The sequence below is a fragment of the Electrophorus electricus genome, chromosome 16 (assembly GCF_041902795.1).
Source record: "Electrophorus electricus isolate QZ-2024a chromosome 16, ASM4190279v1, whole genome shotgun sequence".
NCBI lineage: Eukaryota > Metazoa > Chordata > Actinopteri > Gymnotiformes > Gymnotidae > Electrophorus > Electrophorus electricus.
Window position 1 is genome coordinate 10,160,852 of NC_137512.1, and position 12,524 is coordinate 10,173,375.

Below are 12,524 nucleotides of genomic sequence, written 5' to 3' on the forward strand. Positions count from 1 at the left end.
CTAAATTTTAATGCTTTATAAGAAGAATCTTTAATTTGAAACTCTGTTCTTTACCTATTTCACACTATGAAACAGCTTTGTATTCACCTTAAACACTGTTTCAGGGCAAGAGATTGTGTTTTAGACTAAAACAATGCTTCAAAAGAAGAATCTTTACTTTGAAACTCTGTTCTTTACCTTTTTAACACTATGAAACAGCTTTGTCTTCACCTTAAACACTGTTTCAGGACAAGAGATTGTGTTTTAGACTAAAAGGTAATGCATTATTTGAAGAATCTTTACTTTGAAAGTTGTTCTTTCCCTTTTTCACACTGTGAAACAGATTTGTATTCACCTTAAACACTGTTTCAGGACAAGAGATTGTGTTTTAGACTAAAACAATGCTTTATAAGAAGAATCTTTACTTTGAAACTGTTCTTTACCTTTTTCACACTATGAAACAGCTTTGTATTCACCTTAAACACTGTTTCAGGGCAAGAGATTGTGTATTAGACTAAAACTTAATGCTTTATAAGAATAATCTTTACTTTGAAACTCTGTTCTTTACCTTTTTCACACTATGAAACAGCTTTGTATTCACCTTAAACACTGTTTCAGGGCAAGAGATTGTGTTTTAGACTAAAACTTAATGCTTTATAAGAAGAATCTTTACTTTGAAACGCTGTTCTTTACCTTTTTCACACTATGAAACTGCTTTTTATTCAACTTAAACACTGTTTCAGGGCAAGAGATTGTGTTTTAGACTAAAACAATGCATTAAAAGAAGAATCTTTACATTGAAACTCTGTTCTTTACCTTTTTCACACTATGAAACAGCTTTGTATTCACGTTAAACACTGTTTCAGAGCAAGAGATTGTGTTTTAGACTAAAACTTAATGCTTTATAAGCAGAATCTTTACTTTGAAACTCTGTTCTTTATCTTTTTAACACTATGAAACAGCTTTGTATTCAACTTAAACACTGTTTCAGGGCAAGAGATTGTGTTTTAGACTAAAACTTAATGCTTTATAAGAAGAATCTTTACTTTGAAACTCAGTTCTTTACCTTTTTCACACTATGAAACAGCTTTGTATTCACCTTAAACACTGTTTCAGGGCAAGAGATTGTGTTTTAGACTAAAAGGTAATGCATTATAAGAAGAATCTTTACTTTGAAACTGTGTTCTTTACCTTTTTCACACTATGAAACAGCTTTGTATTCGCTTTACCACTGTTTCAGGGCTAGAGATTGTGTTTTAGACTAAATTTTAATGCTTTATAAGAAGAATCTTTACATTGAAACTCTGTTCTTTACCTTTTTCAGACTCTGAAACAGCTTTGTATTCACCTTAAACACTGTTTCAGGGCAAGAGATTGTGTTTTAGACTAAAACTTAATGCTTTATTAGAAGAATCTTTACTTTGAAACTCTGTTCTTTACCTTTTTCACACTATGAAACAGCTTTGTATTCGCCTTAAACACTGTTTCAGGGCAAGAGATTGTGTTTTAGACTAAAACAATGCTTTATAAGAAGAATCTTTACCTTGAAACTGTTCTTTACCTTTTTCACACTATGAAATAGCTTTGTATTCGCTTTAACACTGTTTCAGGGCGAGAGATTGTGTTTTAGACTAAATTTTAATGCTTTATAAGAAGAATCTTTAATTTGAAACTCTGTTCTTTACCTTTTTAACACTATGAAACAGCTTTGTATTCAACTTAAACACTGTTTCAGGGCAAGAGACTGTGTTTTAGACTAAAACTTAATGCTTTATAAGAAGAATCTTTACTTTGAAACTCTGTTCTTTACCTTTTTCACACTATGAAACAGCTTTGTATTCGCTTTACCACTGTTTCAGGGCTAGAGATTGTGTTTTAGAATAAAAGGTAATGCATTATAAGAAGAATCATTACTTTGAAACTCTTCTTTACCTGTTTCACACTATGAAACAGCTTGGTATTCGCCTTAAACACTTTGAGGACAAGAGATTGTGTTTAGACTAAAACAATGCTTTATAAGAAGAATCTTTACATTGAAACTCTGTTCTTTACCTTTTTCACACTATGAAACAGCTTTGTATTTGACTTAAACACTGTTTCAGGGCAAGAGATTGTGTTTTAGACTAAAACAATGCTTCAAAAGAAGAATCTTTACTTTGAAACTCTGTTCTTTACCTTTTTCACACTATGAAACAGCTTTGTATTCACCTTAAACACTGTTTCAGGGTAAGAGATTGTGTTTTAGACTAAAACTTAATGCTTTATAAGAAGAATCTTTACTTTGAAACTCTGTTCTTTACTTTTCCACACTATGAAACAGCTTTGTATTCGCCTTAAACACTGTTTCAGGACAAGAGATTGTGTTTAGACTAAAACAATGCTTTATAAGAAGAATCTTTACATTGAAACTCTGTTCTTTACCTTTTTCACACTATGAAACAGCTTTGTATTGAACTTAAACACTGTTTCAGGGCAAGAGATTGTGTTTTAGACTAAAACTTAATGCTTTATAAGAAGAATCTTTACTTTGAAACTCAGTTCTTTACCTTTTTCACACTATGAAACAGCTTTGTATTCAGCTTAAACACTGTTTCAGGGCATGAGATTGGGTTTTAGACTAAAAGGTAATGCATTATAAGAAGAATCTTTACTTTGAAACTGTTCTTTACCTTTTTCACACTATGAAACAGCTTTGTATTTGACTTAAACACTGTTTCAGGGCAAGAGATTGTGTTTTAGACTAAAACAATGCTTCAAAAGAAGAATCTTTACTTTGAAACTCTGTTCTTTACCTTTTTCACACTATGAAACAGCTTTGTATTCACCTTAAACACTGTTTCAGGGTAAGAGATTGTGTTTTAGACTAAAACTTAATGCTTTATAAGAAGAATCTTTACTTTGAAACTCTGTTCTTTACTTTTCCACACTATGAAACAGCTTTGTATTCGCCTTAAACACTGTTTCAGGACAAGAGATTGTGTTTAGACTAAAACAATGCTTTATAAGAAGAATCTTTACATTGAAACTCTGTTCTTTACCTTTTTCACACTATGAAACAGCTTTGTATTGAACTTAAACACTGTTTCAGGGCAAGAGATTGTGTTTTAGACTAAAACTTAATGCTTTATAAGAAGAATCTTTACTTTGAAACTCAGTTCTTTACCTTTTTCACACTATGAAACAGCTTTGTATTCAGCTTAAACACTGTTTCAGGGCATGAGATTGGGTTTTAGACTAAAAGGTAATGCATTATAAGAAGAATCTTTACTTTGAAACTGTTCTTTACCTTTTTCACACTATGAAACAGCTTTGTATTCGCTTTAACACTGTTTCAGGGCGAGAGATTGTGTTTTAGACTAAATTTTAATGCTTTATAAGAAGAATCTTTAATTTGAAACTCTGTTCTTTACCTTTTTAACACTATGAAACAGCTTTGTATTCAACTTAAACACTGTTTCAGGGCAAGAGATTGGGTTTTAGACTAAAACAATGCTTTATAAGAAGAATCTTTACTTTGAAACTCAGTTCTTTACCTTTTTCACACTATGAAACAGCTTTGTATTCAGCTTAAACACTGTTTCAGGGCAAGAGATTGTGTTTTAGACTAAAAGGTAATGCATTATTAGAAGAATCTTTACTTTGAAAGTCTGTTCTTTACATTTTTCACACTGTGAAACAGATTTGTATTTGACTTAAACACTGTTTCAGGGCAAGAGATTGTGTTTTAGACTAAAACAATGCTTTATAAGAATATTTATTTTGAAACTCTGTTCTTTACCTTTTTCACATTATGAAACAGATTTGTATTCACCTTAAACACTGTTTCAGGGCAAGAGATTGTGTTTTAGACTAAAAGAATGCTTTATAAGAATCTTTACTTTGAAACTCTGTTCTTTACCTTTTGCACACTATGAAACAGCTTTGTACTCAACTTAAACACTGTTTCAGGGTAAGAGATTGTGTTTTAGACTAAAACAATGCTTTATAAGAAGAATCTTTACTTTGAAACTCTGTTCTTTACCTTTTCCACACTATGAAACAGCTTTGTATTCAACTTAAACACTGTTTCAGGGCAAGAGATTGTGTTTTAGACTAAAACAATGCTTTATGAGAAGAGTCTTCACTTTGAAACTCTGTTCTTTACCTATTTCACACTATGAAACAGCTTTGTATTCACCTTAAACACTGTTTCAGGGCAAGAGATTGTGTTTTAGACTAAAACAATGCTTCAAAAGAAGAATCTTTACTTTGAAACTCTGTTCTTTACCTTTTTAACACTATGAAACAGCTTTGTCTTCACCTTAAACACTGTTTCAGGACAAGAGATTGTGTTTTAGACTAAAAGGTAATGCATTATTTGAATAATCTTTACTTTGAAAGTCTGTTCTTTCCCTTTTTCACACTGTGAAACAGATTTGTATTCACCTTAAACACTGTTTCAGGACAAGAGATTGTGTTTTAGACTAAAACAATGCATTAAAAGAAGAATCTTTACATTGAAACTCTGTTCTTTACCTTTTTCACACTATGAAACAGCTTTGTATTCACCTTAAACACTGTTTCAGGGTAAGAGGTTGTGTTTTAGACTAAAACTTAATGCTTTATAAGAAGAATCTTTAATTTGAAACTCTGTTCTTTACCTTTTTAACACTATGAAACAGCTTTGTATTCAACTTAAACACTGTTTCAGGGCAAGAGATTGGGTTTTAGACTAAAACTTAATGCTTTATAAGAAGAATCTTTACTTTGAAACTCAGTTCTTTACCTTTTTCACACTATGAAACAGCTTTGTATTCAGCTTAAACACTGTTTCAGGGCAAGAGATTGTGTTTTAGACTAAAAGGTAATGCATTATTAGAAGAATCTTTACTTTGAAAGTCTGTTCTTTACATTTTTCACCCTGTGAAACAGATTTGTATTTGACTTAAACACTGTTTCAGGGCAAGAGATTGTGTTTTAGACTAAAACAATGCTTTATAAGAATATTTATTTTGAAACTCTGTTCTTTACCTTTTTCACATTATGAAACAGCTTTGTATTCACCTTAAACACTGTTTCAGGGCAAGAGATTGTGTTTTAGACTAAAACAATGCTTTATAAGAAGAATCTTTACTTTGAAACTCTGTTCTTTACCTTTTTCACACTATGAAACAGCTTTGTATTCACCTTAAACACTGTTTCAGGGCAAGAGATTGTGTTTTAGACTAAATTTTAATGCTTTATAAGAAGAATCTTTAATTTGAAACTCTGTTCTTTACCTTTTTAACACTATGAAACAGCTTTGTATTCAACTTAAACACTGTTTCAGGGCAAGAGATTGTGTTTTAGACTAAAACTTAATGCTTTATAAGAAGAATCTTTACTTTGAAACTCAGTTCTTTACCTTTTTCACACTATGAAACAGCTTTGTATTCAGCTTAAACACTGTTTCAGGGCAAGAGATTGTGTTTTAGACTAAAAGGTAATGCATTATTAGAAGAATCTTTACTTTGAAAGTCTGTTCTTTACCTTTTTCACACTGTGAAACAGATTTGTATTTGACTTAAACACTGTTTCAGGGCAAGAGATTGTGTTTTAGACTAAAACAATGCTTTATAAGAAGAATTTTTACTTTGAAACTGTGTTCTTTACCTTTTTCACACTGTGAAACAGATTTGTATTCACCTTAAACACTTTTTCAGGGCAAGAGATTGTGTTTTAGACTAAAACAATGCTTTATAAGAAGAATCTTTACTTTGAAACTCTGTTCTTTATCTTTTTAACACTATGAAACAGCTTTGTATTCAACTTAAACACTGTTTCAGGGCAAGAGATTGTGTTTTAGACTAAAACTTAATGCTTTATAAGAAGAATCTTTACTTTGAAACTCAGTTCTTTACCTTTTTCACACTATGAAACAGCTTTGTATTCAGCTTAAACACTGTTTCAGGGCAAGAGATTGTGTTTTAGACTAAAAGGTAATGCATTATAAGAAGAATCTTTACTTTGAAACTGTTCTTTACCTTTTTCACACTATGAAACAGCTTTGTATTCGCTTTAACACTGTTTCAGGGCAAGAGATTGTGTATTAGACTAAAACTTAATGCTTTATAAGAAGAATCTTTACTTTGAAACTCTGTTCTTTACCTTTTTCACACTATGAAACAGCTTTGTATTCAACTTAAGCACTGTTTCAGGGCAAGAGATTGTGTTTTAGACTAAAACAATGCTTCAAAAGAAGAATCTTTACTTTGAAACTCTGTTCTTTACCTTTTTCACACTATGAAACAGCTTTGTATTCACCTTAAACACTGTTTCAGGGTAAGAGATTGTGTTTTAGACTAAAACTTAATGCTTTATAAGAAGAATCTTTACTTTGAAACTCTGTTCTTTACCTTTTCCACACTATGAAACAGCTTTGTATTCGCCTTAAACACTTTCAGGACAAGAGATTGTGTTTTAGACTAAAACAATGCTTTATAAGAAGAATCTTTACATTGAAACTCTGTTCTTTACCTTTTTCACACTATGAAACAGCTTTGTATTTGACTTAAACACTGTTTCAGGGCAAGAGATTGTGTTTTAGACTAAAACTTAATGCTTTATAAGAAGAATCTTTACTTTGAAACTCTGTTCTTTACCTTTTTCACACTATGAAACAGCTTTGTATTTGCCTTAAACACTGTTTCAGGGCAAGAGATTGTGTTTTAGACTAAAACAATGCTTTATAAGAAGAATCTTTACTTTGAAACTGTTCTTTACCTTTTTCACACTATGAAACAGCTTTGTATTCACCTTAAACACTGTTTCAGGGCAAGAGATTGTGTTTTAGACTAAAACAATGCTTTATAAGAAGAATCTTTACTTTGAAACTCTGTTCTTTATCTTTTTAACACTATGAAACAGCTTTGTATTCAACTTAAACACTGTTTCAGGGCAAGAGATTGTGTTTTAGACTAAAACTTAATGCTTTATAAGAAGAATCTTTACTTTGAAACTCAGTTCTTTACCTTTTTCACACTATGAAACAGCTTTGTATTCAGCTTAAACACTGTTTCAGGGCAAGAGATTGTGTTTTAGACTAAAAGGTAATGCATTATAAGAAGAATCTTTACTTTGAAACTGTTCTTTACCTTTTTCACACTATGAAACAGCTTTGTATTCGCTTTAACACTGTTTCAGGGCAAGAGATTGTGTATTAGACTAAAACTTAATGCTTTATAAGAAGAATCTTTACTTTGAAACTCTGTTCTTTACCTTTTTCACACTATGAAACAGCTTTGTATTCAACTTAAGCACTGTTTCAGGGCAAGAGATTGTGTTTTAGACTAAAACAATGCTTCAAAAGAAGAATCTTTACTTTGAAACTCTGTTCTTTACCTTTTTCACACTATGAAACAGCTTTGTATTCACCTTAAACACTGTTTCAGGGTAAGAGATTGTGTTTTAGACTAAAACTTAATGCTTTATAAGAAGAATCTTTACTTTGAAACTCTGTTCTTTACCTTTTCCACACTATGAAACAGCTTTGTATTTGCCTTAAACACTTTCAGGACAAGAGATTGTGTTTAGACTAAAACAATGCTTTATAAGAAGAATCTTTACATTGAAACTCTGTTCTTTACCTTTTTCACACTATGAAACAGCTTTGTATTTGACTTAAACACTGTTTCAGGGCAAGAGATTGTGTTTTAGACTAAAACTTAATGCTTTATAAGAAGAATCTTTACTTTGAAACTCTGTTCTTTACCTTTTTCACACTATGAAACAGCTTTGTATTCGCCTTAAACACTGTTTCAGGGCAAGAGATTGTGTTTTAGACTAAAACAATGCTTTATAAGAAGAATCTTTACTTTGAAACTGTTCTTTACCTTTTTCACACTATGAAACAGCTTTGTATTCACCTTAAACACTGTTTCAGGGCAAGAGATTGTGTTTTAGACTAAAACAATGCTTTATAAGAAGAATCTTTACTTTAAAACTCTGTTCTTTACCTTTTTAACACTATGAAACAGCTTTGTCTTCACCTTAAACACTGTTTCAGGACAAGAGATTGTGTTTTAGACTAAAAGGTAATGCATTATTTGAAGAATCTTTAATTTGAAAGTCTGTTCTTTCCCTTTTTCACACTGTGAAACAGATTTGTATTCACCTTAAACACTGTTTCAGGACAAGAGATTGTGTTTTAGACTAAAACAATGCTTCAAAAGAAGAATCTTTACTTTGAAACTCTGTTCTTTACCTTTTTCACACTATGAAACAGCTTTGTATTCACCTTAAACACTGTTTCAGGGTAAGAGATTGTGTTTTAGACTAAAACTTAATGCTTTATAAGAAGAATCTTTACTTTGAAACTCTGTTCTTTACCTTTTTCACACTATGAAACAGCTTTGTATTCGCCTTAAACACTGTTTCAGGGCAAGAGATTGTGTTTTAGACTAAAACAATGCTTTATAAGAAGAATCTTTACTTTGAAACTGTTCTTTACCTTTTTCACACTATGAAACAGCTTTGTATTCACCTTAAACACTGTTTCAGGGCAAGAGATTGTGTTTTAGACTAAAACAATGCTTTATAAGAAGAATCTTTACTTTGAAACTCTGTTCTTTATCTTTTTAACACTATGAAACAGCTTTGTATTCAACTTAAACACTGTTTCAGGGCAAGAGATTGTGTTTTAGACTAAAACTTAATGCTTTATAAGAAGAATCTTTACTTTGAAACTCAGTTCTTTACCTTTTTCACACTATGAAACAGCTTTGTACTCAGCTTAAACACTGTTTCAGGGCAAGAGATTGTGTTTTAGACTAAAAGGTAATGCATTATAAGAAGAATCTTTACTTTGAAACTGTTCTTTACCATTTTCACACTATGAAACAGCTTTGTATTCGCTTTAACACTGTTTCAGGGCAAGAGATTGTGTATTAGACTAAAACTTAATGCTTTATAAGAAGAATCTTTACTTTGAAACTCTGTTCTTTACCTTTTTCACACTATGAAACAGCTTTGTATTCAACTTAAGCACTGTTTCAGGGCAAGAGATTGTGTTTTAGACTAAAACAATGCTTCAAAAGAAGAATCTTTACTTTGAAACTCAGTTCTTTACCTTTTTCACACTATGAAACAGCTTTGTATTCAGCTTAAACACTGTTTCAGGGCAAGAGATTGTGTTTTAGACTAAAAGGTAATGCATTATTAGAAGAATCTTTACTTTGAAAGTCTGTTCTTTACATTTTTCACACTGTGAAACAGATTTGTATTTGACTTAAACACTGTTTCAGGGCAAGAGATTGTGTTTTAGACTAAAACAATGCTTTATAAGAATATTTATTTTGAAACTCTGTTCTTTACCTTTTTCACATTATGAAACAGCTTTGTATTCACCTTAAACACTGTTTCAGGGCAAGAGATTGTGTTTTAGACTAAAAGGTAATGCATTATAAGAAGAATCTTTACTTTGAAACTCTGTTCTTTCCCTTTTTCACACTGTGAAACAGATTTGTATTCACCTTAAACACTGTTTCAGGACAAGAGATTGTGTTTTAGACTAAAACAATGCTTCAAAAGAAGAATCTTTACTTTGAAACTCTGTTCTTTACCTTTTTCACACTATGAAACAGCTTTGTATTCACCTTAAACACTGTTTCAGGGTAAGAGATTGTGTTTTAGACTAAAACTTAATGCTTTATAAGAAGAATCTTTACTTTGAAACTCTGTTCTTTACCTTTTTCACACTATGAAACAGCTTTGTATTCGCCTTAAACACTGTTTCAGGGCAAGAGATTGTGTTTTAGACTAAAACAATGCTTTATAAGAAGAATCTTTACTTTGAAACTGTTCTTTACCTTTTTCACACTATGAAACAGCTTTGTATTCACCTTAAACACTGTTTCAGGGCAAGAGATTGTGTTTTAGACTAAAACAATGCTTTATAAGAAGAATCTTTACTTTGAAACTCTGTTCTTTATCTTTTTAACACTATGAAACAGCTTTGTATTCAACTTAAACACTGTTTCAGGGCAAGAGATTGTGTTTTAGACTAAAACTTAATGCTTTATAAGAAGAATCTTTACTTTGAAACTCAGTTCTTTACCTTTTTCACACTATGAAACAGCTTTGTACTCAGCTTAAACACTGTTTCAGGGCAAGAGATTGTGTTTTAGACTAAAAGGTAATGCATTATAAGAAGAATCTTTACTTTGAAACTGTTCTTTACCATTTTCACACTATGAAACAGCTTTGTATTCGCTTTAACACTGTTTCAGGGCAAGAGATTGTGTATTAGACTAAAACTTAATGCTTTATAAGAAGAATCTTTACTTTGAAACTCTGTTCTTTACCTTTTTCACACTATGAAACAGCTTTGTATTCAACTTAAGCACTGTTTCAGGGCAAGAGATTGTGTTTTAGACTAAAACAATGCTTCAAAAGAAGAATCTTTACTTTGAAACTCAGTTCTTTACCTTTTTCACACTATGAAACAGCTTTGTATTCAGCTTAAACACTGTTTCAGGGCAAGAGATTGTGTTTTAGACTAAAAGGTAATGCATTATTAGAAGAATCTTTACTTTGAAAGTCTGTTCTTTACATTTTTCACACTGTGAAACAGATTTGTATTTGACTTAAACACTGTTTCAGGGCAAGAGATTGTGTTTTAGACTAAAAAAATGCTTTATAAGAATATTTATTTTGAAACTCTGTTCTTTACCTTTTTCACATTATGAAACAGCTTTGTATTCACCTTAAACACTGTTTCAGGGCAAGAGATTGTGTTTTAGACTAAAAGGTAATGCATTATAAGAAGAATCTTTACTTTGAAACTCTGTTCTTTACCTTTTGCACACTATGAAACAGCTTTGTATTCAACTTAAACACTGTTTCAGGGTAAGAGATTGTGTTTTAGACTAAAACAATGCTTTATAAGAAGAATCTTTACTTTGAAACTCTGTTCTTTACCTTTTTCACACTATGAAACAGCTTTGTATTCACCTTAAACACTGTTTCAGGGTAAGAGATTGTGTTTTAGACTAAAACTTAATGCTTTATAAGAAGAATCTTTAATTTGAAACTCTGTTCTTTACCTTTTTAACACTATGAAACAGCTTGGTATTCAACTTAAACACTGTTTCAGGGCAAGAGATTGGGTTTTAGACTAAAACTTAATGCTTTATAAGAAGAATCTTTACTTTGAAACTCAGTTCTTTACCTTTTTCACACTATGAAACAGCTTTGTATTCAGCTTAAACACTGTTTCAGGGCAAGAGATTGTGTTTTAGACTAAAAGGTAATGCATTATTAGAAGAATCTTTACTTTGAAAGTCTGTTCTTTACATTTTTCACACTGTGAAACAGATTTGTATTTGACTTAAACACTGTTTCAGGGCAAGAGATTGTGTTTTAGACTAAAACAATGCTTTATAAGAATATTTATTTTGAAACTCTGTTCTTTACCTTTTTCACATTATGAAACAGCTTTGTATTCACCTTAAACACTGTTTCAGGGCAAGAGATTGTGTTTTAGACTAAAAGGTAATGCATTATAAGAAGAATCTTTACTTTGAAACTCTGTTCTTTACCTTTTGCACACTATGAAACAGCTTTGTATTCACCTTAAACACTGTTTCAGGGTAAGAGATTGTGTTTTAGACTAAAACTTAATGCTTTATAAGAAGAATCTTTAATTTGAAACTCTGTTCTTTACCTTTTTAACACTATGAAACAGCTTTGTATTCAACTTAAACACTGTTTCAGGGCAAGAGATTGGGTTTTAGACTAAAACTTAATGCTTTATAAGAAGAATCTTTACTTTGAAACTCAGTTCTTTACCTTTTTCACACTATGAAACAGCTTTGTATTCAGCTTAAACACTTTCAGGACAAGAGATTGTGTTTTAGACTAAAACAATGCTTTATAAGAAGAATCTTTACATTGAAACTCTGTTCTTTACCTTTTTCACACTATGAAACAGCTTTGTATTTGACTTAAACACTGTTTCAGGGCAAGAGATTGTGTTTTAGACTAAAACTTAATGCTTTATAAGAAGAATCTTTACTTTGGAACTCAGTTCTTTACCTTTTTCACACTATGAAACAGCTTTGTATTCAGCTTAAACACTGTTTCAGGGCAAGAGATTGTGTTTTAGACTAAAAGGTAATGCATTATAAGAAGAATCTTTACTTTGAAACTGTTCTTTACTTTTTTCACACTATGAAACAGCTTTGTATTCGCTTTAACACTGTTTCAGGGCAAGAGATTGTGTTTTAGACTAAAAGGTAATGCATTATAAGAAGAATCTTTACTTTGAAACTGTTCTTTACCTTTTTCACACTATGAAACAGCTTTGTATTCGCTTTAACACTGTTTCAGGGCAAGAGATTGTGTATTAGACTAAAACTTAATGCTTTATAAGAAGAATCTTTACTTTGAAACTCTGTTCTTTACCTTTTTAACACTATGAAACAGCTTTGTCTTCACCTTAAACACTGTTTCAGGACAAGAGATTGTGTTTTAGACTAAAAGGTAATGCATTATTTGAAGAATCTTTACTTTGAAAGTCTGTTCTTTCC